This window comes from Notechis scutatus, chromosome 5, assembly GCF_049901735.1.
Source record: "Notechis scutatus isolate UNSWTSFEM ecotype Mainland chromosome 5, rNotScu1.2, whole genome shotgun sequence".
Taxonomy (NCBI): domain Eukaryota; kingdom Metazoa; phylum Chordata; class Lepidosauria; order Squamata; family Elapidae; genus Notechis; species Notechis scutatus.
In genome coordinates, this window is record NC_142013.1 from 106,360,123 (window position 1) to 106,386,242 (window position 26,120).

Here is a 26,120-nt window from a genome sequence, read left to right on the forward strand (position 1 = left end):
TCCCTAAATCCTCTTTTATTTTGCTTCATGACAATATGCAGAGCAAACCATGCATAAAGTTGATCTTAGTTCTAGTAAACTCATGCATTTCCTGGCAGTTCTGTGCAAAACGTTTTGAGATTATATTTACAGGGCCTATGCCAGCTATGAATGGGATACCTATAACTGATGCACATTTCCTTTTTTTTTTTTTTTTTTTTCACCCCTTCATCCCTGTATGACTAAAAACACTCATAGTGAAATGACCTTAATTCTTGTTGATCACATGAACACATCCATGCAGTTTTCCTAGCAGAGAAGTAGGTTATCATTGCCTTCTTCCAGGAAATTCATTGGTTTCTCAATTTAGTCTCAGAAACCCTTGTGGTCACTTATCCAAACATGAACTGTGCATGACCCTGCTTAGTTTCCCAGCCCAGACAAGATGGCCCCAAAACATGTTTATGTATGGGTATATTTCCCCTATTTATCCTTGGATGATCTCAATTTGAACATTGATTCAGATTCTGTTGATTTGATAAAAATAGTCCAGATGAATACTAGATGCTTATATGAATGCTTATATGAATACTAGATGCTTATAATTCATATAAGCATCTAGTATTCATCTGGAGTATTTTTATCAAATCAACAGAATGCCATGGTAAAAAAATCTGCAGCAAAATTTATAAGGTCATCTTCATGACAATGACATGAAGAATGAAATGCGAATTCAGCTTCACAGAAGGTGCTCTACAAATAAGAGATGTGGATTCAACCTCCATCACAGATTTGCTGAGCGGGATATGATCAAAGAGTCTTGGCTATTTGGTTGTCCTCTAGTGATGACACATTTCCTCATTAATGACAAAGTAACAAGAGTGCAGACTGCAAATATTTGTGATGGTTTGGTATGACCTATAGCATGATCCTGGAATTTGCACACTAAATGTGACAATACACTCACATACTTAGGGTTTCAGTAGGTTGGTCCTCAAAATGTTCTCTGTCCATGACTTCTGGAAATTCCACATTTCCTCCATTCATGTGGGAAACAGGTTCTATCTATCTATCATCTATCTATCTATCTATCTATCTATCTATCTATCTATCTATCTATCTATCTATCTATCTATCGTGTAAGACTGAAGGAGGTATATGATAGACTAAATAAAATAAACCCTCAATAATCATCTTAAACTAGTTCTGCCTATTTGTGTGATGAGAACTCTTTCCTCAGCCAATACTCAAAAGTGTTGAATACATCATCTAAAAGCCTGCTATTGCTATATACAGATGTGTATGAAATGAACAAATGAAATATAATAGGGATTTAGAAATGTATTTAGTGATGTTGTTTAACACATCTGAAGATTCTGTGGAAGATTTCTAAAGCAAAACTGTTATCCATGTATGTGTGCCTGAGTGTGTTTGCATCTCTCTGTGTGTGTTTGTGTGCATAAGCCTAAAATGTGTTCATAATAATGTTGTATGATTAATGAACGCCAACCTCTTCTACTCAGAGGTTACATCTCTGGGTTGGTGTTAAGTTAGTGAAACAAAGTGTTTGTGAAATGAAGCTGGGTGAGATTTCAAGGATACAAAGCAACAGGCCTCACTAAATCTCTGGGGAGCTCACATGTGCCTTGTGGGAAGGTTGTGGGATCAGAAGAAGCCTCCGAGATATATATCTAAAAGATTCATAGGGCAGAGATAATGAGACCAGGCTAGCTAGCAAGAGCGATTTCTTTGACTAGACTGTGACTCTGAGCTCAGAACAGTTTTGTTCCCCAATTGCCCAAATGGTTAAATGAAAGAGTCAAAATAGGTTAAATACTTAAATGAGACAAGCACCTTAAGAGCAAGAATTCCCAGCGCATTGTGCTGAATTAATTCTCAGAAGTTAAAGGTGTGTTGTTACCTGGCTCCAGGTCTACAAGAATGGCAGTCTCAGGTCATGGAGAAGACCTCTCATGAGTTCTGAAAGGAATGGTGAGGTTTTTGCTGACTTGAGGGTAATGGCATATTTTTAAGGTCTGAAAGCAAATCCATGTGCTTTTTAAAAAAAAAATTACAGTCATAAATATTCAGCTTTTTCAACCACAAGGCACGGCTTATGTGATCCTATTCATAATGTATAAATTCAGAAATCAATTTCTCATTCATTCTTCCTTTTGCCCTCCCCCCCAATGATATAAGTCAAGAATTCAGAATAAAAAGATGGTGTGTGTGTGTGTGTGTGTGTGTGTGTGTGCAAAACAGTTCCTCCTAAGATGAATGACACACATTTAGATGTTTGAGGGAAATTGGCGGTAAAGAAATATGAGATATAAACAAACAAACAAAGAAAGAAAATTTATGTTAAATAAATCTTTAAATTATTTTCCAAAAGCATTTAAATTAAAACTATTTTTTTTTTTGCTTTTGGGGTAATTTAGTCCTTCTTCAAACACTATAGATAGTCTATATGTAGTCTTATAAGTAGTCTATAGGTAGTCTATAGTCTATATAGTTATAGTCTATCTATAGACTACTATTATATAGTTATAGTCTATAAATAACAGATCCTGGTAATATAAATGACACGCATATAGGTATTTGACGGAAACTGGCAATTAAGAAATATGAGATATAAACAAACAAACACATAAAAAATTAGGTTAAATAAATCTTTAAATTCTTTCCCAAAAGCACTGAAGTTAAAACCAATCTTTTGATTTTGAGGTAATTTAATCCATCTTCAAGCACTATAGATAGTCATCAACTTACAACTTTACAACTTACAATAATTTCCCCCTCTTTATATGTAAAACTTCTTACGATCTCCAGGCATTGTATCCATGCTTTTCACTTTTGCTGGTTGTGGACTGCTTACACTGGAGATCAGATTACATTATCCATCCAATCTGTCAAAAAAAGAGTTTAAATTGTGAGTTATCACACTAGTGCAGCTTCTGTTATGCAAGACTGGATTTGGTCTACATAATCTTTCAATGATTTAACCAGAGTTGATGTGGGAAGGGGATATAAGAACAAGGACATTGAACTCTAATGTTCTACCTTTCTTTAGAAGAGAACACTTCCAGAACAAATAGAGCCAGTTTGGCATAGTGGTTAAGGTGCTGGACTAGAGTTTCAAATCCTGGAAAAGAAGCTAGTTGGATGCCTTTGGACCTTCTTTTCCTCCTTCCTCTTTTTTTCTTCTTTTTCTTTTTTATTTCTTTTCTTCTTCTTTTTCTTTTCTTTTTCTTTTTTCTTTTTTTCTGTTTCTTCTTCTTCTTCTTCTTCTTCTTCTTCTTCTTCTTCTTCTTCTTCTTCTTCTTCTTCTTCTTCTTCTTCTTCTTCTTCTTCTTCTTCTTCTCCTCCTCCTCCTCCTCCTCCTCCTCCTCCTCCTCCTCCTCCTCCCCCTCCTCCTCCTCCTCTTCCTCTTCCTCTTTCTTTTTCTCATCCTCCTCTTCTTCTCCTTCTCCTACTCCTCCCCCTATCTTTCTCCTCCTTTAATTGTAAATGTTACTTATTTTCAATTAATGTCATTCTTCTATATCAAGAGAAAACTGTCCATCCATCAAAATTAGATACTGACAAAACAGTGGATAGCTAGCCAGGCAAGGTCTTTTTTGCCTTTTTTTTACATTAGGTTTTCAAAGCGAAGAAAAATATTTTGCTGTTCAGAGTGCCCAGCAGCATATGTGATCAAACAGCTTGAAACTTGAGTGAACACACCAGCCACTGTTTTCTGGGGGATCCTGTGCTTCTAAATAGTGACACTCAAAACATTTTCATCTTTGAAAACAGCTTCTCTTAGATTGGATGCACTGAGCGGTTTATAGCAGCAACATGATCTCGTTGTTCTGTCTTATTCATTTTGCATTTTATAAGGGGAAAAATAATAATAAATGCAGGCAACATGAAACAAGTTCTGTCACAGCACGGTAAAGAAATAAACAGTCACCCCAGCACAATTTATGCATTAGATCTTTTAGAGAGAAATTTATGGAGAATTGGGTGCCCTATGGCTTACAGTTCTCACAGTCATTATTGTGCTCATTGTTATCTGTGCCTACCAAATATATTTATTCTTGTTTTCTGTCTGACAAGTGGTAAAGAGAAAAAATACCCCTGTTATTAAGGAATTATACTTACAAAATACTTATGGGAGGATTTATGGAAGTATTGCTCAGGAAGGACACTGAAAAAGTGTTAAAAGATCACAAGGAAAGTTTTGAATGACAGAGGAAAACAAGAAACAGTCCTGTAAATGCCTACAAAATCACAACAAACAATAGTATGTTAATTATTCTAACAATTAAATTGAATATTTAGTTAAGAACAAAACACTCCCCTGCACAGGCAAGAGAATCCCACAGCTAAAATACTCCAGAAACAATAGCCTTCACATTTATGTCCAACAGCTATTCTAATGTAATGTACTATTTCTTTCTTTCAATTTGCAAAACCTCTTGGGAAAGAAATCCATATATTTATATTAATAAGCCATTTAGGTTAGTAACCCTAGCCTAACATAACAATTTATTCACACATACATTAAGAAGTCAATGTGTTTTCCTCACTCTTTCCTCATTCATTCATTCATTCATTCATTCATTCATTCATTCACTGCAGAGTCATCCATTCCAACAGATGACTTTGGGTAGCAAACAAAATTAAAGTCTAACCATCACAACAATACAAAAAAGTAAAATACACAGCAGCCGAGGAAGATATCACAATTAACAGTTGCCAGCACAGAGCTAGTTTTCATGGTGTTTCGGAAGCCCAGGTGTTTGGAAGGCCATCCTGAACTCCAGAGGGAAAATGTTCCATTAGGTAGGGGCTATGGAAGAAAGGATATATGTTTTAGGCCCCAACATTAGGCAATCCCTGGCTGGTGAGACCCAACATTTGCCCATCCTGCCTTTAGGTAGATTTCACTGCTTGATCAAACATGAAGAGGTGCCTGAAGATTTACTTCCTTGCAAACTGCGAAACCATTTTTCGATACTGTAATCAGAATCAAGGACATTCAAAATGAAAGATTGTGCATTTTTCCCCTTCCACCCAAATGGCTTAATCAATTATAGGTTAACTATAAATCTGGGTGATTTGGTCAACTGGGAATAAGGTTGTTTCGATAGATCAGATCATGAAACAGGAAAAGAAAAGGCCAAATGTATAATATGATTTGCCATATAACACCATTGACCATCAAAATGTTTATAGAGAGAGATGTCTGTAGCTTCTTAAGAACAAAATAAAACAAAATCCCAGGGCATTTTAGAAACACTTCAGTTGTAATTTCAAAAAGGTACTGCAACATGTTTGGGCTTTTCTGCAATCAAATCCTACAAACTCTGTGTGAACCCAAAAAAACCTAGCCTTATTAAAGACTCGCTAACTTGCTTTCCTAGATTGCTAGTGATGAAATCCACTGTGAATCACAAAATCTTAAGGGATAGTACTACAAAACAGGGCAGGAGAGTTGTATTTTTAAGCTAAGTAACTGGATAGTTTTAAAACGGGTGATTCTTTGAGGATGCATCTCAATACTATAATGTTAGTATTGCAACAAAATCCTTCATAAGTGATATGTGACTTATACGTATTGTTAGGAAGAAAGAAAAAAACAACTTAAACCTTTTTAAATTACCCCTGGTAACATAACGGTAAGATGTGAGGATGTTCTGGTAGTAGCATACATCAACCCGTCGATCAGCAAGTTGGATTCAAGTGATCTATTTTGCTTGAATATATGGCCATTTTCTTCTTACCTTTCCATGTTTGCCTTTCCCAAATCTTTGTGCTGAGTGGAAAAAAGATGACCATTCCAGAAAGATGAGCTAAGGGTACCAGATTTCAGCCAATCAGTTCTAAGGAACCATGCCTTGCTTGAAATTGCATCACAAAATAGTTAAAATTGTTTAACTAGAATGAATTGGAAGCCAAATTTGGAAATAGCATGCTCATTTGAAGGATGGAATTTTCAAAAAAGCAACCATATTGAAAGAGAGTGTGATTCCATTGAAGCTGGGAATCTTCACACAGTCTAAGTACTGAGATGAATGTTGGTTCCATTAACCCATTATTTGAGCAAAAACTTTCAGGGATTACAGGGTTGTAAAAAGGGAGGGAGGAATAGTATATAAATATAGTATATAAATACAGGTATCCCTTGACTTACAACCACAATTGAGCCCAACATTTTGGCTATTAAGTGAGTTTTGCCCCTGTTTTACAACCTTTCTTTCTTGCCCCATTTTACAACTGTTACAACCTTTCTTAACAGTTGTTAAGTGAATCACTGCAGTTGATAAGCTAGTATCATGGTTGTTAAGTGAATCTGGCTTCCCTGTTCACTTTGCTTGTCAGAAGGTTGCAAAAGGGGATCACATGACCTCATAACACAGCAACAGTCATAAGTACAAGTCAGTTGCAAAGTATCTGGATTTTGATCACCTTATCATGGAGATGCTACAAAGGTCATAAATGTGAAAAACGGTCATAAGTCCATTTTATAGTGCCATTATATCTTTGAACAGTCACTAAATGAACTGTTGTCAAGGACTACCTCTACTTAAAAAAAGGAGAAGAAATAGAAGCTATTATAATAAAAGAGAGAGGGGGAAAGGAAGGAAGGAGGAAGAAAGGAAGGAAAGAAGGAAAGAGGGAAGGAAAGAAGGAAAGAGGGAAGGAAGGAAGGTAAGTAGCTGGTAGAAGAGAATAAAGGAAGGAAGGAAGGAAGATCCTGAAGAAATGGAATACCAAGCTATTTTTTCATGACAGCTAGTAAAACCATACGGATATGCCCATGTAATCAAGAGCAACTTAAAATTGTTTAGTCCATCTGCCTGATACTATTTTACCTCTGGCTATGCCCACCATTGCAAATGCAAGAAAAAAGGTCATACAGATTACTTCAAAGAGAATTCTGTGAGCAGTTCTTTGTGTAAAAGCTTTGACTAGAATACTGATTTTGGAAGGGAAAAAAGAAAAAAAAAAAGCAACAGGCCACTTTTATCCAAAGAATACTTTCCCTTGTGGAAAAATACACGTTGATACATGAATCAAATCTTCTATATAGGAAGCTCAACCTTCATTTGTTTCTTTATATAAAGAAAGATCATTCTTGTTGGAAAAGAATTGTAAGAAAGGCAGACTTTCAGTATTTATTTGACTAAATGTTTTGGTCAATTCAATTGATGTCTTGCTTTAATATGAAACACAAGGAACCCCAACACATTTTTTTCTCATTGTCAAACTTAAACAAACAAGAAATTCAACTATAATTAACTAAATATTCAGCTATACAAATTTCTCCTAATCCAAACAAGAAAGTTGTTCTTAGCTCTTTACTTGCCTTTCATAGTTCCATAGGGGTCTATGTTGGCTGTCCCAAAGGTGCTTTTGCAGGAGGCAACTGGACTTTATTTTTTATTTGAAGATGTTTCACTTCTAATCCAAGAAGCTTCTTCAGCTCTGACAAGATAGTGGAGAAAGGAAGGATTTGAAAATCTCTACAGACTTCTATGTTGACTGGTTGTTAGGAGGAGCCAAAGTTTTGATGGAGCTGTTCCTTGATCTTAACCTCAAACTTGGAAGTTGATAATCATATAATAGGTGCATTTCTGTAGATGTCACTTTAACCCACATTTTCTGCTTACACTTGCCCATTTTTGGAGGTGGGATGACCAGCTAGATTATGCACCTTTTTGTATTGGAGTCGGTTTTAGACAATTTGTGATCAGTCTTGCTTGTGGATGGAGCTCTCATCTACGGATGAGAAAGATTAGCTCTGCAAGGTATGATACAGGGGCTTCAACTCTTTTTCCAACAAAGGGGTTCTTGAAAAGAGAGGTTATTAAATTGAGTCTACCTTACCTTTGAAGGCAGGGTATCAAATGCAACTTGCTTCTTAAGACAGGCACAGAGGATACTGTAGATGTATTTGGACATTGTAACAGGAGTGCCAGTGAAAACAAGGTAACAGAATTCTGTGACATCTGAAATCAATTATTTGTTTGTTCAGTCATGGCTTTTTCTGGAAATTTAGCAGCTCTTGGACCTTTTCAAGGGGAGGTGAATTTGTTGGCAAGGATGAGATAATGTACGGATCCCTAATTCATGTTTATTTAAATTAGTAAAGTCTCACTGCAGTTTCTGTTGAGGCACTATCTAACTCGCCAGAAATATACATTTTTATTGATGGGTGGATGGTTTGATAAAATGTATATGTTGCCCATCTTGCTATCTAGAGCAACTCTGGAGATCCATTTTTTATTACTGAACTTATCATCTTAATATTCAAAAAGAGTTGAACGTTGCTGTGTCCCAATTAAGACCTTTTTATCTTGCAGATTTCATTATTACTTGGTGGATTTTTTGCATCCAAATTGAACAATTGATAATAGGATGGTGTAAGAATACAAGAAGAGGCCTAGATTCCAAAACTGATTTTGCCTCAATCTCTGAATTGGACTTGATGCACTTTAAATCATAAGAGTATTTTCCCTCTGCATGGATAGCATTTTGGTGGAGAGCTGTGGTGGCACAGTGGTTAGAATGCAGTATTACAGACAAATTTGCCCACAGTCAGGAGTTCAATCCTGACCAAGTTTATGAAATGAGGACCCAGATTGTTGGTGGCAACATGCTGACATTGTAAACTGCTCAGAGACTACTGTAAAGAACTATGGAGCTGTATTTAAGTCAAATTTCTATTGCTATCTTATTTCAAATTGAGTTTCTGTAGGTTTAATAATTCACAATCATACTATTATTTTTTTTCTGTTTTCCCTTTTCACCAGTTTGTAGGTTTTACTGATATAAAAGTTCCAGAAAAATAAAAATGACAACTTTCATCTGCCCCGCCTCAAATTAACAATTCTCTATGTCCTCCTTAGATGTACATACAGTACATTCTGCTGGTTTTACCATCCCATCCTCAAACATTGTGCTTTATTTTTTGGTAATTCACATAGTAACTATCCACCCTATCAAATTAATCATATGGCAAATAACAACATAGGGGAATTAGAATAAAAGATGGTGAGGTAGTTTGGCAACGTGCCATAAATGGCCATCTGAAGCATATTAGTAAGCAGAACGTTTCAATCAGCTTCTAATGTTTCTTCTTTGCTCAAGAAATGCCTGCTGACAGATGGAAGGCAAGCAAAGATCTGTTCCTAATGTTTGAAAAATCAGTAATAAGGACACAAAAACCAACATTTCTGATTGCTGGGAAAGTTTGAAATGACATAGAGGTGTTACTATACGTTTAATTCTACTCATCGCAAAACGTATTCTTTTCCTAGTAAGCAGTTGTATTGTTGAAGTGCAAGGTTTTGTTATTGTTCCAGTTAGCTACAGGAAGAGGGGAATCGCTGGGAAATACAGTTCTACAATTAATTAATTAAACAAAAAAAATCAAGCAGCCTGAGCACAGCCTTTATTTGAGGCAGCAGTTGACCACAAGAAGTTTACCATGGGAATTTGTAGTGGTGAGTTTCTCTGTTTATGCCTTAAGAATTTAATGCTCGAAGTAGCTGAAAATAACGTGCATAGCGAAAGACACCTCAGTAGTAAAGAAAGATAATTTCTTCCTGAAGAAATTACAGCCTGTAGAGTTCCAGGCAAGCATCCATAATGTTTACTGACTAATTTTATTCTAAGAGAAGGAAGGAGCAAACATGAAAAACAATACTAGGCATGTCCATCTCCATTTGTATGTTTGGGAGGCCTCTTTTGAGTTTTATACTTTAGAAAATAATTATCCAGATCTTCAGGTGTTGAAAGGTAATTAATCAAAACCAGATGGTTATTTTAAAAAATCCAAATATGTTTAGGAACCTACCAATAGGTGACAATGACTTTGTGTTCTAAAATCTCCTGGCCATAGAGTTACTTTGCTATGTCCTGTATTCCTGGCTGCATTTTGAATTATAGCTTTTCTGGTGTAATAAAGCCGGAAGAAGAGAATATATAAAACTACTTCCATTTCCATAGAATAGGAAAAGGTCATTTCCATGGAAACAAGAATAAGTTTCAGACTATAATTTTGAAAATACCCCCTCTTTGAAAATGGGCTGCTCTTTTATACAGTTAAATTTCCTCTAAACCTACCAATCAAATTGGGGGTCTTTGGAGTAAAAACTACATATACTATAACTATTTTGGCTGGAAGAAATATGTGTATGTAATTATAAAGATGATCTTTTGTCAAGTGTATTGGTGTCTGGGTCATTATAGAACCAGTAAATTATTTGTGCGAGTGATTTGGCTATGTGGCCTCTTGAAGATTCAATATAATTGTTCAGCTGGCTTAAATGTGTTAGGCTTTTACTCTCTTTGTCCAAATTTCTGGAAATCTAATGTGATGTGCATCGTTTGAAAGATGCTTTGATCACAACAGCATCACAAATGATAGCTGGAAACACTGAAGTCACATCTTTGCAAACATTCAAATAGTTCATTTAAAGCTCCTCCCTGGTCATCTACAGGTTATATAGATATTTACCTGAATGGAAATACTTCAAAATGGATTGTTGCTGGCTGGCGCAGCTGATCGTAGAAGTATCTTCTATGCCTGCACATGTGATTTGGGAAGGTGTACCATACATATGAGAAGATGACATGATTTTGCTACTTTTCCAAACAATTCACCTAATCATAGTAGACAGGGTTCTCGAAAGATCAGCAAAGTTCTAGCCATGTTAGCCAGTGAGAATTTCCTGCAGTTTTTCTAACAATGGAACCAACTGTGCCCATAGGCCTCAACTGTCCTGGTTGAGTGGAGAAGGGCTCATACCCCCCTTTGGTGTTAACAGCCCAAGGGAAAATTTGTGGTAATTTTTACAATCCATAACAGGGGTAAATGGCTGGAAAAATATTTTCTGTTTGGAAGAAGGAAATTGCCAATAGAAAGTGTGATATACCTTTCAAGCATATTTTTAAATGCTAAGGTTGGATTTGATTTCAGAGGAGAATGTGCAAGTCAAAATGAGAAGTTATAGCCCATCAGATTAATTAAATTCAAAAACAGCAGTGCAATATTTCAATTGGACAAGCATCATCCGATGTGGGGATTCTTTGTGGACTAGCCAGTTCCATCACAGGAATTAAACAATTTGTAACATTTGGCATGGAGATATGTATAGATAGAAACAGTTAGATCTGTCCTTCCAATGTATTATTTGTTAATTTGGTTGGTGTAGTGTAGTACAATCAAAAATAAAGTTAAGGGAGCTGTTGAGTGTCTTTTATTAGAGTTGATTATGATCTTAACTTCTTATTCAACTACAATTCCCAGGTTCCTTTGGGAAAGTAGCAATTATTTAATTTTTTATTAATTTACAGTTGAATTCTGAGAAAAGACGGACTGGAGGGAGGGAAACACTAGACACAGATAGTCCTCGACTTACGACCACAATTGAGCCCAAAATGTATGTTGTTAAGTGGGACATTTGTTAAGTAAGTTTTTGCCCCATTTTATGACCTTTCTTGCCTCAGTGTTAAGTGAAACACTGTAGTTGATAATTTAATAACCCTATTGTTAAGTGAATCTGGCTTTCCCATTGACTTTGCTTGCCAAAATGTTGCCAAAGGTACACAGCAACAGTCATAAGTATGAACCAGTTGTCAAGCGTCTGAATTTTGATCACATGATCACGGGGATGCTACAAAGGTTGTAACTGTGAAAAATGGTCATATGTCACTTTTTTCACTGCCGTTGTAACAAATGAACTGTTGTAAGTCTAGTACTACCTGTATTTAAAAAGTCATTGCACATTGCCAGTAATTTCCAAGTAGGACAATGTACAGCTATGTTACGCAGAAGAGAAAAACATCTGAGGCGTAATAAGGAACAAGGAATGAAAACCATCCAGTTCTATTTATAACTTTGAGCAAAATAATCTATATCTACAGTATATCTATATCTATCTATCTATCTATCTGTCTGTCTATCTATCTATCTATCTATCTATCTATCTATCTATCTATCTATCTAAATATCCCTGCATCTCTCTCTCTCTCTCTCTCTCTCTCTCTCTCTCTCTCTCTCTCTCTCTCTCTCTCTCTCTCTCACTATCTGGCTATTTCAAAATTTCCTTGAATTATTTTAAAGTAGCAGTTCTAATCTTTACTAGCATGCCATGGTCAAATTGATTTGGGGAGTAAAACTGTTTGGCACATGTTAGAAGCAAATCGGTTTTATTTTCAGATGCCATACCCATGTTGGTTAATTGCAGCTGTTCTTTCCACTGCAGCATTTCAAAACATCTGAATCAGAGCTGTTCTGTTTGCCACGGTGAAAACAAAACAAAACCAGGTTGCTATTCATGGTCCTTCTAACCATATTCATTCATAAACTTAGTTGCTGAGCAACAGAAACATCTAAAATGCCCAACAGATAAATATTAAAGTCACTGAAATGAGGGGCGGGGGGAGATCATCATTACATAAATAACCTTCTTTTCATCTCTTCCTCTGAAGACGGCTTGCTTGGAAAGATGAAGAATATAAAAGTAGCTCTTGGCAGTTTATTAAAACCGTCCAAAATACCTCTTGTAGATTGAACTTTGGCACCAGGCTAAATTGTCTGAAATTCATTGATGGGAATGCTTATTTGAAGGCATGGATTTCATCACTTTCATAATTGACATATGCCTCATCTCTAATTCCTCTAGAGAATGAGAGAATGGGAATTCTGCTTCTTTCTTTCTTTCAGCCCAACCATCTGATAGTAGAGCAAACAATTTCATAAGTGTTACCAATACCGCAGCCTATAGTGTATTACTATTATCCTTCTCATCTTTTTCTACCACATTCTCTCATTGTTATCATTATTATGATTATTATCACTCTAGTGTTTTACATATACACTGAGATCTTATGCACTGGAGACAAATTTCTTGTACGTTCAATTACACTTGGCCATTAAATCTCTTCTCTTCTCTTCTCTTCTCTTCTCTTCTCTTCTCTTCTCTTCTCTTCTCTTCTCTTCTCTTCTCTTCTCTTCTCTTCCTTTCCCTTCCCTTCCCTTCCCTCCTCTCCTCTCCTCTCCTACCCTCTCTTCTTTTCCATTCTGTACTATAGTGTACCGTACCATACCATACCATACCATACCATACCATACCATACCATACCATACCATACCATACTCCCTTTGTATGATTTTCTTTGCTTCCCCAATGTGTAATAGGCCAGAAGGCCAGCTGGAAACTTGTGTTATCAATGAAAGTATGGAAAGCATCATGACTGCAAGAGTTAATGATTTTTTTTTTAGGCAGGAGGGGTAAAAGAGGAGGGAAAATTATGCTTGAATCAGTGGGTGATTGGAAAGCACAATGATCTTTTCAAAGTGGTACTTGATTAGAGAGAGAGAAACTTAATAGTACCAATAGAAGGAATATTTGTAGTTCAAGATTAAACTGTGGGGTTTTGCTGCTTGGTAGTTTTCTTGAAGATGTTTTATTACCCAAAGTGAGTAACATCAGGATGATATAATGAAAGTCTAAAGAACTGAAGAAGTTTCTTGGATGAGAAGCAAAACATTTTCAAGGGGGGGGGGACCCAAGGAAGTCCAGTTGCCTTTTGAAAAGCAGTTTTGGAATATACATTATTGTTCTGCATTATACATTATACTATATCTCTCTATCTCCATTCTGTGTATCTGTCTGTCTCCCCTCCTCCTGCTTTCTTACTCAACCATTCTTCTCTGAACCATTAGATTTATTTTTTTATCAGGGTAGGCTGTCTTTATTATTCATGAGAAGCAGAGTGAAATGAAACTACCTTAGGAATGGAAAAAGCATTAGCACCTAACCAATATTTCAAAGTAGACTATTTTGCTCTTGTCACAGCTGACTAAATGCTTTGTTTTCCTGGTAAGTAAGAGGCTTGGGGTACACTTTTTCTTTCAAGAAGTAATAGCAGACACTTGCAAAAAAATATGCCTCTAAAATTGTTGGTATTAGCCGCTTAATTTACTCCCATTTCCTGTTTGTGGAAACTTTTCAGAAAACAGCTTTATTCACATTGATTCCAAACACTTGACGCTCAGTGGTGGGATTCAAATTTTTTTACTACCGGTTCTGTGGGCTTGGCTTGGTGGGCATGGCAGGGGTAGGATACTGTAAAATCTCCATTCCCTCCCCACCCCCACTAACCTGCTTTCCAGCTCTGTTCTCCTGTGCAGGGCAACAAAAGAAGACCCCGCTGATCAGCTGGGACTCTGGAGGCAGGGAATAGATGGGGGCGGGGCCAGTCAGAGGCGGGATTTGCTGGTTCTCCGAACTACTCAAAATTTCCACTACCGGTTCACCAGAACTGGTCAGAATCTGCTGAATGCCACCTCTGTTGATGCTGGTATGTAGGAAGCCAAGGGGATCTGAAAAAAAATGATCAGAAAAGTCAGTTGTGAGGATTGTGAGACCACAGCAGTTTTATCAAAGTTCTTCCAGTCTTTTATCGGCATCACTCACTTTAAAAAAAACAACATCAAACCAACAAGTGTAGGCAGAGCTTTGATAGAACTATTGTGGCCAACCTTTTGACTTCTTGGAACAGAGCCCATGTAAGATGTCCATGTAAGAAGCTGGCACATTTTCCCGGCACAGCAACATTGCCATGTAGGTTAGACCAATAATACAAGACAGAAGGTCAATTCTAGTCCAACATCTGCCCTCCCTTGCCAACATCCCAATCTTTTTCATCTCCTTTCCAGATCAGACTAAAACAGCTCTCCTTGAATCAGTTTAAGGAGACTCGCTATAATCATCAGTTTTTTTGATGCCAAGGATTTCCCATTATCTTTTGAATCGGTTCCCATGTCTGGGCTGAAATGAAGATGGGTCATTTTGTCATGTCAAGAAGTAAAACTGGAATGATGTATGGGATAGGACCAGTTCTAGGTTTAATGCCAGGAGACTCTTCAGGAAGAAGGAGGGGAGGTGAAATAGCTCTGAAGTGTATTTGGCTGTGTTAGCACAGGTGTATCCCTCTGGATATGCTCTTCTCAGACAGGGTTAGCCATGTTCTGCAGAGCCCAGAAAAAGGAATATAGATTGCTGAGCCAAGGAAATTAAAGGTCTGCACTAAGGGGAAAGAAGATCTAGCTGAATGTAGCTTTCATCAACATCATCTCTTTCATCTCTCTATACCTTTCTATCCCCGAAAACCTTCCTGGCTTCCAACCCCCATCCAGCTACTTAATTTACTGCTAAACACTCAAATGAGATTTGCACCATCTGTCTCCACCCTCTAACTAGATGTGAAATCATGTCAGGGATAATATGGAGCATTTTTTTAAAATATATTAGTCATCAGGCGCCCTTCGCAATTCACGAGTTGGCACCAAACCACCTTCTCCAGTTAAGGGCATTGTGGACAACTTCTTCTATGGCACCCTGAAAAATCGGTATATCAAATCTGTCCACTGATATTTTGCCTTTCTGATGCCATCCAGTGTTCATGCTTCTATCCCCGAGGGTTTATAGCTAGTTGCCATTACAAGAATTTATAGAAAAGAACAGCTTTTGTGTTGATGGGAGGTTCATGGAGGCCCTCAGCTGTGGCACCTTCTTCTCCTCTCCAGATTGTTTGCTGTTTTGTTTGCTGATCATTGTGCAATGAGCACAGGGACAACATTTGTCTCAAGCTGTCAACAGTGATGCCAGCTGGGGTTGGGTAAAAGTCATAAGCTGTGGGGAGGAAATATCTGGCATTGATCCTCAGCATTGCCACAGATTCCCTGAAAAGGACTCCAGGTGTGCTGTTATGTCACCTAATACTTATTTTCATCTCACTGGCCAATTTCTTTTTGAAACACACAGGGCAGCCTGTTGTTTGCTCATTGCTGACCTCTGAACTTCTTTGAGAGTGTTTTGGTACCTTCAGGTCAAACTCTCTGAAGCTATTAAATTGCTGACATTCCAGATCATCAAGAATCAAATTTCAGTTCCTTTGTTCCAACAGGTACCGTTCAGGTAGGATAAGCGTGCTGATTATCCGTAATATTCTGTACCCCATCCTTGACCCTAATACAAATTTTATCACCCTTATTTTGTTCTCGTCATTCCTGGAGGAGAATCATGGTCCACCTGTACAATGATTTGCACAATACGTCTGATGCTGCTTCCCTGCGATACCTTGCTATGGAAGTTCTTCTCAAATCTGATGGTAAATCAATATCACGGTAACAAGCTTCGTCTTAGCCTGGGGGCATTTTTCTGTGATATGTTCATGCAACTTTTGTTGAAATAGTCATATCACACACACACACACACACACACACACACACTCACACACACTCACACACACACACAAAATAAGTGTTCTTGAATCATGGCAATAAATACATTAGAAAGAGACACCTTTGGTCCCCACAATTCTCCAAACAGTTGGATCAACCACAATGTTGTTATATGCTTCTCTCAAATCCCCACAAAGAGGAGTGCTCCATCCCTCTTTAGTGTACGAGAAACTCATTCGGATGACGTCACATCTTCACTAACGTCCTTTGTCATCAACCTCTTAAAGTCCTCTCATATGTTTCTCTAAATAACAATAGCAATTCTATTAGCTTTTGTTGTATGAGCAAAACATTCTGCTTATATGTAAGTACCCTAAGCACACCCTTACTTTCAGTGGTTGGATTCAAATTTGTTTACTACTGATTCTGTGGATGTGGCTTAGTGGCTGTGGCTTGGTGGGCATGGCAGGGGAAGGATACTGCAAAATGTCCATTCCCTCCCCACTCCTGGGGGAAGGTTACTGCAAAATCCTATTCCCTCCCCACCCCACTAACCTGCTTTCCAGCTTCATTCTCTTGTGCAGGGCAACCAAAGAAGACCCAGGCGATCAGCTGGGACTCGGGCAGCAGAGAGTAGATGGGGGCGGGGCCAGTCAGAGGTGGTATTTTCCGGTTCTCCGAACTACTCAAAATTTCCACTACTGATTCTCCAGAACTGGTCAGAAGCTGCTGAATACCACCTCTGCTTACTATACTCAGGCTGATCTATCCTTTTTGTCACAGCTAATTTCCAATCATCATCGCTTGATTTATTACTTTTATTACTTATTTATTTACTCACTCACACACTCTCACTCACTCACTCACTCACTCACTTATTTTGTTCAAATGAGGTTTCAGAAGGCCTGCATTGTTTCAATTAACCTTTATCAAGATCTTCTGTAACATTCCTAAGGTATGGGCTCTGCACAAAATGAAAAAGAAATAACCATAGGCATTTGAGAACATCTGGTAGGTATTCAACCAGATCTTCTGATTCTTCCTTCATCTAATTTATGATTTAGTTTGAGGTTTTATTTTATTTTATTATTTTATTTTATTATTTATTTTGCAGCAGCAAACTATAGTCAATCAGGAGTAAGCCAGTTTTTTGTGTGTAAATTGACACATTAGGAATTTTCAAAACACAAATTGACTCACATGATGGGCGAGCTGGTGTGATGGCTTTTCAATGCTCCAGTCGATCCCCAGAATGCTTCCTACCACTTCTGCTGATCTTTTGGTTTTTTTTTTTTCAACAAGTAAAATCAGTCCTCTACTACAGTGATCCCCAACCTTTTTTACGCTGCGGCCCGGTATCCCCAAACTTTTTTATGGCGCGGCCCGGTACCGGCATTAGCTGGGCGCCGCCATCTTTTTTTGATGAAAAAGTGCTTCCGGTGACCTCACCGGAAGCACTTTTTCATCAAAAAAAGATGGCGCCAGCGCTTCCGGTGAGCTTTTCCGGGTAGAAATGGCTTTCTACCGGAAAAGCTCACGAGCTTAGCGCCGCCATCTTTTTGATGAAAAGTGCTTCCGGTGAGCTTTCTACCGGAAAAGCTCACCGGAAGCACTTTTCATCAAAAGATGGCGGCGCCAACAAGCCAGCGGCCCAGTAGGACTTGTTCCACGGACCGGTACCGGTCCGCGGACCGTGGTTGGGGACCCCTGCTCTACTAAACTTCCAACTTTAATTTCTACAAATGAAATGCCAGCTGTAGTGACTTCATTTTGCAGCATGTCAGTTTTCTATGACTTTAAGAAAATAAGGAGAAAAAAACAACCCTATCTTAAATAAATTATAATCTGACTAGTCCTGGTGGATGTTTCCTTGGATGCATAATTGCTCACTGTCCTTTTCCTCAAATAAGGTGGGATCACTTTAAAAGAGGAAGGATTATCTTTTAGTTGCTGGGCCAGAGAGCTGACAGTTGCTAAGGGAGGTATAAGTCATCATAGTGATATCAGCAGATCTTTGCCTGAAATAGATAATTCCTTAGAAGGTATTACAATGCTTGGATTTAAAAAAAAAAATACCTTAGGTTCAATAAGAGTTTGGAAAATATTTTTATGACTCATAAGAAACATAGCTAACATATATATTTTTGTTATAAAATATAACATTGAAAATGTATATAGAACTAAGTCCCATTCAATCAACATGTAAATTTATATTTCTAATTGACAATAATCAACATGTTCCTTTATTTATCATTGCATCCATATGAATTTCTTGGCTAAACTTTGAAAGTATTTTCCATGGCTTTCTTCTGGGTTCTTCTCCACTCCCCTTTCCTCCCCTGCCCTCTCCTCCTCTTCTCTCCTCTATATCCCTCCCAGTCTCGTCTAAAGTCCTGAGTTTTTCTTATGGTCTTCCTTCTAATCAAGTCCTAGTGTGATTAGAATTGTTGATGTTAGCGAAGGCAGATTGAGTGCTGTCATCTGCTAGCTACGATATTAAGTAAATGTAGTTAGAGCAAGGGTCTTCAAACTTGACAAGTTTAAGACTTGGGGACTTCAACTCCCAGAATTCCTGACCTAACATGACCGGAGGAAGAATTCTGGGAGTTGAAGTCCACAAGTCTTAAAGCTGTCAAATTTAAAGACCCCCGAATTAGAGTAATTAGATTTTCTTTGAAAAAAATATATAATAAAACTACTGTATTCTAAATTAAGAAATAATTTATTTTTAGTCATTTGTTTTGTTCTATCCATCCATCTACCCACCTATTTAAAGTCAAGCCTAAAATGTCAGGTTTTTAATCCTTAAAAAAAACAACTTACAGTTTTAAAATGAACTCCCCTGATGTACATTAAGAGTAAATTTATCAGCTACCATAGCTGGACTGCAGAAGTCCAGAAAACTGCTATATGGAGCTTCAGTGCCTGTCCAGATATGGTTGCCCTAACAAATAAGTGAAAAACGTTAAATATTGATTTTGTTAACTTTCTCCCTTCTGATTCCTTCAAACTCACAAAAACCAGGATTCAACTTGTTCCCTGCTATAGTGAGAGTCAAAAATAATTCATTCAATTTTACTCTGAATTTATGGCATTACACTCACTTCTCTTTTTCTTTTTAAATTACATAGTTTTAAAATGTGAAAATGATCCATACTGATTATCAAGTGCTTCTGACATCTTAATCCCTTAAGTCTTCATTGTTTCTGTTGCAAAAGATTAGAATGGCAAATGAATGGTATGGATTTAGAGAGTGTTTTTCAACCAGTCTGTGGAGTAGAGAAAACTTTTTTTAAAAAAAAAAAGCTTTCCTCTCTGCATGCTTTGTTGCAACTTCCTTAGCCTTTTGTAGAATGGAAAACATGTAGACCCCAGGATCTTCTTAGCTTTGACTCCAATCTAGGTTGTTCACCAGAACCAGAGTTTTAGACCAGGGGTGTCCAACCTTGGCAACTTTAAGACTTGTGGACTTCAACTCCCAGAATTCCTCAGCCAGCTTTGCTGGCTGAGGAATTCTGGGAGTTGAAGTCCACAAGTCTTAAAGTTGCCAAGGTTGGACACCCCTGTTTTAGACTTTCGTGCTTTCAAACTCATGCTGGAGCCCATCTTCAGGGAAGTTCTCTCTACCATCTTCTAGTAGAGAGAAGTTCCCTGAGGATGGAGTCCAACATGAATCTGTTCTGACCTAGGATTCCCAAGATCATGAAGCAGACTCCTCATCCCAATAAAACTCCTTTTATTTAGGCTAAAGTGAATTCCTCTCCAGCAAAGCCCTGGAAAACAGTCTTTCATGAGATTTCACAAGTACAGACCTTGGAGAGTTGCCAGGCCAATATCTTCCAATGCCACGCTGTAGCAGAAATTACTTGGCAAGAAGTCAGGAACAGATCTTCACCCTAATGAATTGAACTCATTGTCTCCTGCAAACACCACTCCCCTTTTGCTCCTCTTTGTTCCCTGTGGGAGGGGCCATTCACCATTCACCTGTGGCTTTACTCCTGAGTTGACCCTTGTTCCTTAACTGTTCCCTTCTCCTGGCAGCTCTGTGCATGCGTATACTGGGAACAGGCTCCAGCTGTTCTTCTGCCCCACTGATGTCTGACTCTGAAGGCAGCTGATAACTCTCGGACGGCCCTGGCCCCATCTCTGCCTCTGACACAGAGCACTCATCAGAGCCTTCCCTAGACTCCAGGACTGGCCTATGTTCCTCCCTAACCTCCTCACTGTCTGATTCTGCCACCAGCTCTGCTGGTCGCTGGTGGGCCACGATAGAGTCTGAAAGCTCAGAAGACTAATTGAATTTAATTATTGTCATTGTACATATATACACAGTATACATACAATAAAATTCACATAACACCCAGAGACCAGACTCAACATGCACACACACATGACAATCCCCAAACACCTCCCAACCTGCCAAAATTTCCCGCCTCCTAAAAACACACATACAACAGACCAAGTAATACTGTCCAACAGCTCACTGATGGTAGTCCTTGAGTTCATTTTTAAGTGCAATTATAGCTCTGGGATAAAACTCTTCAGAAAACGTGTGGTCTGAGTTTTAATTGTTCTGTATCTTCTGGCAGAAGGCAACAGTTCATAAAGATTGTAAGCAGGATGGGAGGAGTTTCTGAGAATGTTGTGCAACTTCCTCAAACAGCGAGATGCGAAGATGTCATCCAGGGCTGGTAGCTGTAGCCCATTGATATTCTGGACAGTTTTAATGATTCTCTGTAGAGCTTTTTTGTCCATTATAGGAACTGCTCTCATACCATACAGCAATGCCATATGTCAGGGCACTCTGAATGGTGCTGCGGTAGTAGGACAGAAGTAGATACTGAGATAGATTTATCTTCCTGAGCATTCTCAGGAAGTACAGCCTCTTCTGTGCCTTCTTTACAAGCATGTTAGCATTCATAGACCATGAGAGGTCCTCCAAGATATAAGTGCCCAGAAATTTAAAACTACCAACCTTCTCCACTTCCTGACCATTTATGTACAATGGTAAATGTACATCTCTCTTCCTCCTGAAGTCAATTATAAGTTCTTTAGTTTTTTTGGTGTTAAGTGTAAGATTATTTTCTTTACACCACAATGTCAGCCCTTGTACTTACTTTCTATAAGCAGACTCATTGTTCTTACTAATGAGTCCCACCACTGTTGAGTCATCCGCAAATTTTATAATTGTGTTGGTGTTATACAATGGGGTGCAGTCACTAAACCTCTAGTCCTGGTAACCAACCATGATTGGATCCTGCAATATTATCCTGGGACAAGTATATTTGCCTTCATTCCTTCTTAGCTCTGATTATGGTAGTTTTACTATCCAGGACAATGAGGGACAAGAGGCACCAGCTACCAGTACCTGAATGTTTGGGACTGATCGTGTGAAAGAGTATCTCAGAGCTTGCTCAGGTATTTTGGTAATGCCTTTTGCTGTCTATTTTTCAATATCAATATTTCAGGAGGGGAAAGGAGAATAAGAGAGAGGATCCAGAACTAGTAATTGCTCATAGCACGGTTGAGAGCATGTCTATGCCAGTTCTGCCTTAAAGATAACATAGAAATGGCATTCCACTTGCTCTCTATAAGTAAATGGTTGAGAACATTTGTTATGCCCATTATAGGTTAGCAGTAATAGTATGGATTGTTTTATCAGAAGGAAACCATTCAGGCTGAAACATTTTCTAACAGCAGTGAAATTGGTCAGTAGTGTGAGCTATCTTCAAAACTCACAATGAGCTGCAGTGGCTCCTCTCTGAGATAATAGCAGCTTAGAATACTGATCTTGGCAGAGGTGGTCTAGCAGCATTCCTGAAGAGATAAAAAGTAGCCCTTGAAATGATAGGTCATTAACCCTGTTCAAAGAGACCAATCTATAAAAAAAATGGCAGTTGCCAAAAAAAAAATGTCCAGGAATTTGAAGGATCCATAGGAAACAGTCTGGCCCTTTTGATTACAAAATTAACTGTATTGACACTTTTGTCCGCTAGTTTTTGGAACAGTGGGACAATGTTGAAGTCAAAGCTGAGACTTCAAAGCTTGAATGAATAGTGATTGTGGTCAGAATCCATAGCTACATCCGTAGCTACATCATCTTAAAGATGCTTTTCAAAATGGTCGCTGGACTTTCTTGGTTTTTTTTTCTTTCTTCCTTCTAAAGAACTGAATGATGCTTCTTGCTTTTGCCTCTTAGATGAGAAGCAAAACATTTTCATGGAAAAAAAAACAACCAAGAAAATCCAGTTGCCTTTTGTAAAATCACCTTTGGAACAACCATGACCTGGATGATTGAGGATCTCCTTAGACTTGATCTATATACTGTATATTAACTTTCAACTTGGGTTACTGTGGTTGTGGCCAATTTCTTAATGAAGCTAGCTCTCAGCAGTCAATGCATTGGTTATTCTTATTTATGTTCGAAGTCATGACCCTGTATAGGCATTAAACTTTGGCTAAAGCAATCTTGGCTAAACTTAATTTCTGAGCATCCTTAGAAATTGATCAGAACACCTGATTTCACTCAGATGTCTTCAGATATGGGATAGTCAATGCTAACAGAGTATAGGAAACATTCTTCATTAAGATTACAGAATAACAAGACTTGGAAGGGACCTTGGAGGTCTTCTAATTCCACCCCCTGCTCAATCAGGAGACCCTATACTAGTTTAGACAAATGGTTGTCCAGTCCCTTCTTAAAAATCTGAAAACTTTAACCTTAGACCGTTTACTTTTGATCTCACTCCATTCCTAAAAGGTCTGTAAGAGGAATGCATAAGTGCACCAAGGTGCCTACCATCCTTGTCCTAATGTTTATATTTATATTCATTTCATGTATTCATAATCATGATTATACTTATACATGTTATCTAATACATGCTTGACAAAATAAATAAATAAAATAAAAACTCCCCAGGGTTGCAGCATCCATGACTTTGAAGGAAAGCTGTTCCACTGGTTGATTGTTCTTACTCTCAGGAAATTTCTCCTTAGTTCTGTGTTGCTTCTCTCTTTGTTCAATTTCCACCCAGTGTTTCTTGTCTTGTCTTATGGTACTTTGGAAAATAGATTGACCCTTCTTCTTTGTGTCAGCTCCTGAAATATTGGAAGACTGCTATCATGTCACCCCTAGTTCTTCTTTTCACTAGACTAGTCATACCCATGTAACTGTTATTCATATATTTTAGCCTTCAGCCCCTACAATCATTTGCCAGATATATCCTACGTGTTGTGGTTCGCCAGCAGCCTGTGCAGACAGCAGTGGAATTGGACAGCGGAGAAGAAAGGGGACCAGTCCGGGAGTCTGGAGAGAACTCCGACAAGGGTCCTGCAGAGATGGGGCCAGGAGCATCTGGGAGTGGGGTGCTGACTCTGGAGCCTCCGGAGTCTGGCAGCAGCGAGGCAGAGGAACAAGGGGAGCCTGTTCTCATTGCGCGTGTGTGCAGAGCTGCTAGAAGGCGAGAGCAGCTGAGACAAAAGGGGCGACTTGGGAGTAAGGCTGGGAGGTGATTGCCCCTCCCATAAGGTATAAAGGACAGGCAAAGGTAAAGAAACCTTTGTAGGAAGCAAAGTCGTTCATTCTGTTCTTATTAATCCTTGAAGCTCTGTGTGGACTTTATACTTCGGTTGGTTTTTTATAGTTCTTTTGGCACTTTAGTTGTTGGCAGCAATTCAAAGGAGAGAATGGTGGGTGCTTATCTCAAAGGACTGTTTGGGACTCATTACAGGCAGGGAATGAACATAATTCCCAGCGTTGAAATAAAACAAGATTTTATTTTAATTAAGCGTGTACTTAATTGCAGTCTCGGAAGCGTCGGTCAGAACAATCTTTTAGCCTTCAGCCCCCACAATCATTTGCCAGATATATCCTACATGCCTAACAAGTCTTGCTTGAGGATCATTTTGCTAAACCCCAAGTGGCCTAGGTGCTGAACCTCTTTAATAAAATCCACACCACTTACTATGCTGTGGATTTGGAGAGAACACACCCGTCAGAGAGTTGATATACATTATAATGAACATTGTAGGTCTCTTCTAAGCCCTTGAACTTCTAAAGCTTCCATAAATATCCATCTGTAATCTAACCCTAGAAAAAAAAAAAACAATTCTGATGTTATTTTTAAAAACAAAAACAAAGAATATTCAAGTGCTTGAAAAGGGCCTGGATTTTTCCATGGAGATGTTTTTCTAGATATGAGAGTTTTCTTGATTTAGAAGCAGTACCAGATTTCCCAGGACCTTGATCATGGAAAGCTGGCTCTGTTTATCTTTGGTTTAGGAGTGGTGTGGTGGGAAGCTGCACCAAAACTATTAATTTCTTTTGCAATATTTGGCACACTGTCATGTTTCTTTAAAGGACCTTCGTACACACTCTGCTTTGTGTTGTCCTGGAAATCTTTTCATAGGAAGAGCAGTTGGGTGGCTTTGCATCTTGTCTGCTTGCTATATTTTTTTCCATTTGTCCCAAGAAAAGCAGTGAAGTGAAGCAAGGGAGCCTAGCATTTTATTTCATTTGGGAAGAAAGACAATAGATTTAATGTTTCGACAACTTTGTTCCTTGATGTCAAGATTTCAAGGCTGAAAGCATGAGGATGACCTCAGGGTGGCTTCAAACCTTTTTGTTTGGTGGCACACTGGTTAGAATGCAGTACTGCAGGCTACTTCTGTTGATTGCCAGCTGCCAGCAATTTGGCAGTTCGATTCTCACTGGCTCAAGGTTGCTTCAGCCTTCCGTTCTTCCGAGGTTGATAAAATGAGGATCCAGATTGTTGGGGGCAATATGCTGATTCTGTAAACCGCTTAGAGGGGGCTGTAAAGCACTATAAAACAGCATATAAGTCTAAGTGCTTTTGCTATTGTGGGATTTGGGGAAATAGAAATAATCAGGTTGGGAAGGGACCTCACTCTCTGTAGTCCTGATCTTATTCAGCTTGAAGAGAGTTTTCCCCCGCCCCCTCTTGCAGGTAAGAAACACAATCTCTGTAACCCCAAAATCAGAGGTATAGCTTGCAAAAAATTATGTTTCAAATCAAGAGCCTTGATAGAATCCATTTTTATATTTTATTGTTCAGCTTGATAAGGTCAGACACTAAGAGGTGGCTATGCCTAATAATATCGGGGCAAAGCTAACAATAGTTAGGGGAGGTCACTGCAAGAGAACAGCTTTCCTTTCTCTTGCAAATATCACTCAATGAAATAAAGTCGCAAGAGGAAGAAAATGATTCACAGTGTGGGCTGTAGTTATGCAGGCTGGAGAGAACATGAATGCAAGGATCATAGATGTTACTTTAGGTAACAGCTATTTTTATAACTACCACTTCTGGCTGTGACATTTTTATTTTAAATGCAACCTGTGCCATTTCAAGGTTAATTGTTATTTAGAAGTTGTCTAAAGAGACATATGTTGTTGCTCTCGCTCTGATTTGGATGGCTATATTTTACAGTCTATTTTAAAATTGATTTTCTTACTAGCACTTCTGGTAACATGTGCTCTGGAGATAGGACTTGGCATAACTCAACACTACAAGTCAAATGAAACTTAGAATTCAGGTTGTTTTTTTCACATTTGTGTGAACTTCTTCTGTGTGAGCTTTTCACCATCTCATCCCACTCTTTTGAGTACCTAGGCATTTTTGTCCCTTCTTGTTTCTACACCTCCCTAATTTCTTAGTTAATCTTCTGAGAAATGAGATCATGTTTCTGATATCCAGGTGTGATCATCATTACTGCTGACTGAGAAAGCTCATCTTAAATTAATTGTTGCAGCTTTAATTGTAGGTGCATGGTAGCATTTACACTATGTTCTTGGAGCCACTTCTGAGTGAATTGATAAAGTGGATGAGAGGATCAGAATATAACTTTGATGGTCTTTATTAGTACAAGAAGCTGCCTT

General features: G+C 38.3%; 1 protein-coding gene and 1 long non-coding RNA gene across 3 annotated transcripts in view; one reads left to right on the top strand and one right to left on the bottom strand.

Moving 5' to 3' along the window:
* The window catches only part of PCDH9 (protocadherin 9), an 819,791-nt gene that overhangs the window by 61,095 nt on the left and 732,576 nt on the right, over positions 1-26,120 (top strand). The window lies entirely within an intron of this gene.
* The window catches only part of LOC148130606 (uncharacterized), an 84,709-nt gene that overhangs the window by 8,715 nt on the left and 49,874 nt on the right, over positions 1-26,120 (bottom strand). The window contains exon 2 of the long non-coding RNA XR_015749937.1: positions 2,764-2,885. This is a non-coding gene — a long non-coding RNA (uncharacterized LOC148130606). The remainder of the gene's footprint in view (positions 1-2,763; positions 2,886-26,120) is intronic.